The sequence below is a fragment of the Pinus tabuliformis genome, chromosome 4_1 (assembly GCF_031772625.1).
Source record: "Pinus tabuliformis cultivar Carrire ecotype Pingquan chromosome 4_1, CPIR1, whole genome shotgun sequence".
Taxonomy (NCBI): domain Eukaryota; kingdom Viridiplantae; phylum Streptophyta; class Pinopsida; order Pinales; family Pinaceae; genus Pinus; species Pinus tabuliformis.
In genome coordinates, this window is record NC_142303.1 from 983,214,606 (window position 1) to 983,221,349 (window position 6,744).

Here is a 6,744-nt window from a genome sequence, read left to right on the forward strand (position 1 = left end):
AACACACAAAACAAATCATTTCCCTCTGTGTGACTGATTCACGACAAGATACGACAAGTGTGACACTTAAATAGATTTTAGGACGAGTGACGACACTTGTATGACAGTGATCGAAACTTTAGGTATGAATGCGACAAATGTTTACATGGTTGGGATAACTCAAATACATAAAGACTGACCCTCAAAACCATCAGAAAAGGTTCACAAACATTGAATGACAGTCAAACATTCGAAAAGACGACAATTGATCCAACATGCAAAAGGGGCGAAAGAACTTCGAGGAAACTCATGAAATGAGCTCCAGTGTTTGCAACAAAAAATGAAAAGACCAAGGAAGGATCTGAAATTTTAGTGTAAGCCAAAATTTTGGAGGGTGTTGCAGCAACTACAATAAGATCTAAATTTATCTTCTTTAATCTATGTCAACAAAGAGTCTTTTATTTTTCCATTATATCCATAGGAAGATGAGTTGTTGTCGTGAAGAAGAAACCTCCATTTTAGAAGATTCCCTTGAGATTCTATATGACCCAAAATGGTATCAGTTAGGTGATTGTTTTCCATATTAATTTGTATCAGTGGAATCAAGAATTTGGCCAGTGAAACGGTGGTCGTTGAGGGAAACCGTCTCGAGCAACAATAATTTTTAGATGAACTAAAGATCTACTTCGGGGTACATGGTCATGATAGTGCTCAAGTTCCTGGAGATTGAAGTGGTGGTGGTTGATATCTATGTGTCGCGCATCAATGCCTGAAACATAAATTGTCTACCGGTTTTCGAAAGGTTGAGTTCTTTTCTAAAATTGATCCATGAAACGGACAGGGTGCTGCACTCGCTTTATTGAGGGGAATTTTTGCGGCAGAGAATTTTACAGCCCCTATACATCAACAAAATGGGCTTCGGGAGTGTGGATATACGAAGCCTTCCCTGAATCTCATAAATACATAATATCTCCATGCCCTCCACATTCCCACTGCTATTGAAGAAGAAACAAAGATCAATATCCCTGAGTTTGTTATTAGAGATTAATTGGTTGTTTGAGAAGTTATAGGTTGGGGACATTTTATAGGAGGAGAGATGAATTTTCCTCATCCATTGATTTGAGTAAGAGAGTGGTAGTGGAGATAAATTTTCAAAGGATGGAGGAAAGTGTGAGATAAATGCAAACCAGCCATGAAATGTCCACAATGTTCCTTAAATACGATGTAACGTCTCTAGGCTTCTTCTTGTCGTCTAAGTAATTCGTAGTTTGGTCTGTAAAGTTGTTGAAGAGTTTTGGGGGGAGACGTGGCAGCTGAGCGGTGGAGTGCAGGGACGTGTGGCCAAAGGAGAAAGTCTGATGAAGCTGTAGCCAACCAGAGTGCAAGAAGGAGGGAGACTGGTGGAGCTGTAGCCAATGCATGCTAGCCTTTTGCGGAGTTTGCATGCGACTCTCAAGACTCGTAGAATAGGTCGTTTCGACACTTGGCTTATCGGAAATGCATGCTATCCTGCTCTAAATACTCAAGGGTGGCATGAGGAAATGTTTTTTTCGATGGTCAGAATCTCTGTAAGCTTTATGCGTTTTAGCTCTCCTTGTCATGGGTAGTTTAACTCTTCAGAGCCTGAGGACCCTCAGCTCCTCTGAAATCCGCCATTTTTAGACTTTTCAACTTCCCCTGTCATATTCCAAGTCCGTTGTTAGGCTCAAACAAAAGGATGGTATGATTATCGTCGTTCTTATCTGCGCGGCAAGGCATGCTCCATCCTGTCACTTAGGTGTTTCTGTTTCCTGAACATCTTCAGTTCGTTTTCTATAGTTGTCGCTGTCTCCTTCCTAGTTTTCTATAGGCTCATTATCCAATATGGTAGGTTTATTGTCATTCTAAATCTCCTTTTGGCTCTGTGCGGGAGAAGTTTCTTTGGTTATGGCTCATAATCAAGTATGGTAGGACGATTGTCATTCTGAGTCTCTTTTACGGCGCTGCGTGGGAGGAGTTTTCTTTGGTAATGGCTCAAGCTTGCAATATGCTCCTACACTTTCTGCTCAGCTCGCCTGCGGCTCCAGGTCAGTACCTCTATGCTATGATGTTCATATGCTTTTTTAGTTAAAAAGGAATTTTAAAAGAATGGTAATTAGCACTGAATTTCGTAAGTTTTTTAGTTTAAGCTTCTGTGGGTCTATGAAAGCTTGGAGGTGTTTTTCTGATTTAGAAGAAAGGAAGCTAAAGATTGGATGTAGAGTAGATGGTCCTGTTTCTGGTCTCAAGGAGTTCAAAAAGTCTGTAGTTTTTTCCCATGTCTGTGGAAGCGAGACGATCATGGGTATCATTACTCAAGCCTCAGAAATATTTCTTCGTCTCAAAACCTTGCTCGGACTTTCGGTTTAAGATTGGCCACTGGTGGTGTGTCTGTCAATTAGTCTATTGTTGTATTGTCTGCCCAGAGGAATCATCCTGAAAGTCTCAGCTAGCTGAATCCTTCTGATCCCTGCAACTTAGGCCCATTCGCACTCTTGCCTGAATCCCCATGGAATTTTCTGGGTCGGTTTTTTTTTCCGGGTTGTTGGTTTTTGCCTTCAAAAGTACAAGCCTTAAATCCTTCTCTGACTAAGAATTTCGGGCAAAGGAAAGATTAGTACTTTCTCTGGTTTCTCGAAATTTCTGCGGGGACAGATCAGATATCTGATTTAAGCCAAGCCGTCATAATTCAAAAATTCCTTATGGCTGTCAGAATCCTGTCAATGACATAGACCATCCTCTTAATAGGAAATCCGATCGAGGGACTTATAATTAATTTCCTTAAAGTTCAAATTAGGGGTATCCTGATCCCGAGGCTTCACGGGTCAGTACTGTAGTCAGAATTCGAAGATCAAGTTTTTCTCTCTCTGGGCTTTTTGTTCAACCCCTTCTGTCATTTCCTGTCAGTCCACCCTGGGCCATATCTTCCCTGGATTTTTCGTGATCCCCTCGTTTTCAGAAGTAGGTGGAGGAATAAAGAATGACTGACACTTCTGATCTCGAGGCGATGATTCAAGCAACTATACAGACGAAATCAGCACATAAGTTTTCCAAAGTGGACAGTGAGTGGCAATCCACGCTGGAGGAGATGCTGATTCACCCCTCGGCCCCACAAAATGAGAAGAAAGGTGATCTAGATTTAAAAGGAATGCAATAAATTACAGAGATAACCATAAACACAAAGATGCGATAACCATAAACACAGAGATGCAGCGGAAATAATACTTCATTTCATTAATGGAAAATACTGAAATATGCTTACAACCAGAAATAGAAATAAACCAACTAGGGCGATGGTAGCTTATCTCTGAGAAGAGATGTGGCAGCTACATGCCTCTGAACTATTCTGAACTGTGTTTACAATGAGGTTTGAAGGCCTATTTATTATTGAGAAACAATGGAAAACCCTTCACATTCCAAAACCTAACCCTAGAAGATGAAATGCCAAATTGTGGGCCCCGTTTTGGGGTGAGTTGGACAACCAACTTCCCGAGGTCGCGAATTGGTCGTATTATCTCCGTTTGACACGCATGATAGCCCATTGGAAAGATCTCTCCAAGGACTATGACGAAAAAGATGATTTTTATCAAAAAAATCGTTGCGGTAGATTTCCAAAAAGACATCGTTTAGGGCCTCAAAACGGCTCTGGAAGTTTAGGACCCGAAAAACTGCTAAAAATAGTAAACTACGCTATAATTAAGGAAACTAAAAAACTGAAAGAGACAGTTGTGGGGGTCCAAATGGGATAGGTGGGTGGCCACCAACATCCACCTAGATCATTCCTCCCCCCTTAGGAAACAATGGTCCCCATTGCGTTGAGTTCCTCCTTGAGATGAGGAAGCTTCCGCTGAGCTGGGTCTCTGGTGAGTTGTTCTGCAATCTCTGATGTGTCCAGAAATGGTGGGAAGCATGGTCGGCGATGGTCCACATTGAACAATCGGTGCAAGCGAAGGAATGGAGGAATGTTGTGCTTCAAAGCATTGTTGCCCACAGCCTTGTTACTGGTGTAAGGACCATGTCGAAGTGGTCTGAGTTTCTGATGGGTTCTGGTAAGGTGTTCTCTCTGCAGATGTAACCAAGCTTTGTCGCCCACCTGAAACTTGTGTGGTACCCCTCTAGGTAAGGAGAAGTTGTTCCTGTGTTCTGTCATAACTGTATCCCTATGTTGCTGCTGCTGCGTGGAGGAACCCTTTGCAGGGGTCATGGATGTAGCAACGATCTTCCCCTTACTTTGGGAGCGAACCAGACAGAAAATAAATTTCCTAGTCTGTGAGATGAGCTTGCTGCCTTTCTTAGCAGTGACCAAAGAGGTGGCGGTAGGTGGAGCTACCTCTGGTATCCTGTATAATGAATTATCCAAAGAAATAATGACAACGCGAGGTCTTGACTCATACACAACATGTCGCCTCCACAAGTATGGTTGGCCTAATAGTACATCACAAACATCCAGAGGTGTAACATCACACAATACCTCATCTGTGAAGGGCTTGATTCTGTAGGGAAGGCGGCACTGCTGGCGAACTTTGAGATCTCGTCCTTCGTGAAGCCACCCGATACTGTATGGTTGTGGGTGTGGCGTAGTTGGTAGGCCCAACCGCTTCATGACCTCTGCTGAAACGAGGTTCTTTTGGCTACCACTATCGACAATGAATTGCAGCGGCGAACCCTTCACCCACATCTGTGAGTGGAAAAAACGTTCCCCCTCCTCTGGCTCTTCAGGCTCATTCTTCTGGATCTTGGCAGTGGCAACAGTGGCACTAGGATCCGCATCAATGATTTGCTTCCCTTTGCCATCCCCCTTGTCGGGTTTTGGCTCAGAGTCGGAACATGCATCTGATTCGGAAGCCTTCAACTCGGCCACCAGCGACTGCTTGGTCCGACACTCACTTGTGTTATGAGTGGGACTCTTGTGGAACTCACACCACTTTCCTATGTCCTTCCTCGGCTTCGTAGTGTTGTTCTTTTCTTGCAGCTTCGAGCAGTTGTCTTGGGTCACCCCACCTTGGCTTTGTCCTTTGGGCTTCGGATTTGCAGATCCAAAGTCTCGCTTCTTCTGTTTGAACTTTTGCTCGATTTTGACAGCATATCGGTATGTTGTGCCGAGTGAGGAGATGTTCAAGAACTCCATCTCTTCCTAGATGTATTTGTGTAGGCAGCCGCAGTATTTGAGTACCAGATGCAGCTCAGAATCTTTGATACCCAACTGTGTGCGAAGGGTATGAAAAATATTTGTGAACTCTCGCACATCTTGGTCTCGTCCCTGCCGTAGTGTGGTCCATTTGATGTATTTGTCCTCATAGCTTTTGACAGGGTAGTACTGCTCCTTGATGGCATCCCGGAAGTCATTCCAAGTGGGGGCGGCTGAAAACAGTGAGCCTGTACTTTCATCCTTCTGCTCACAGTATGTTTCCCACTAGTCCTTGACGTGGGGGGCTGCTTTGAGAAGAGCGAAAACAATCTTTTCTCGACTTGAAAATTCATGAACAGAAAAATACCCATCTAGCAGATTTAACCATTTATCTACGGAATCTGCGTCTATTTGACCCTCGAAGATGGGGATTTCAAAATTAACTTGTACCTTAAACGATGTGGCATTTCCAGAGTAGCTGTTGGAAGCCGATGCGTCGCCTCTGGGTAGCCGCTGAAGGATCTGCGCAAAGCTATCCATCATCGTGTTCCTTTGCCGCTCGAGGGCTTCTTCGAGCAAGATTCTGATAGGATCTCCTGCCCCCTTGTCTTTCTTCTCATCCGCCATGGGAGGTCATCAAGATTTGCGAGGCTGGTCTTGCAAAGGTTCGACCAATTCAAGCCCTAACTCTTTATATGCCGACCTCATTGGGGACATGCAAAGAAAAACAGAGACCGCTCTGATACCACTGATCCGGATTTAAATAGGAACGTAATAAATTACAGAGATAACCATAAACATAGAGATGCAATAACCATAAACATAGAGATGCGATAACCATAAACACATAGATGCAATGGAAATAATACTTCATTTCATTAATGGAAAATACTGAAATATGCTTACAACCAGAAATAGAAATAAACCAACTAGGGCGATGGTAGCTTATCTCTGAGAAGAGATGTGGCGGCTACATGCCTCTGAACTGTGTTTACAATGGGGCTCAAAGGCCTATTTATTATTGAGAAACAATGGAAAACCCTTCACTTTCCAAAACCCAACCCTAGAAGATGAAACGCCAAATTGTGGGCCCCGTTTTGGGGTGAGTTGGACAGCCAACTTCCTGGGGTCGCGAATTGGTCGTATTATCTCCGTTTGACGCACATGATATCCTGTTGGAAAGATCTCTCCGAGGACTACGACAGAAAAGAAAATCTTTATCAAAAAAATCGTTGGCGGTAGATTTCCAAAAAGACATCGTTTAGGGCCTCAAAATGGCTCCAGAAGTTTAGGACCCAAAAAACTGCTAAAAATAGTAAATTGCGCTATAATTAAGGAAACTGAAAAACTGAAAGAGATAGTTGTGGGGGTCCAAATGGGATAGGTGGGTGGCCACCAACATCCACCTGGATCAAAAGGTCTGTTAAAAGATAACCCTTATAAACCTGTCTGTCAGCTTGGAAATGACTTCTCCCAAAAGACCTGGCAAGAGGACCGTCTAAAGGGAAATAATAAACATGTTAAGACTATTCCCCCTCCCGCTACTATCAGAATAGAAAATAGTCATCTGACAGATCGTATTGAAAGTCTTCAAACTAAGGCATTAGTTGGGAGATGGC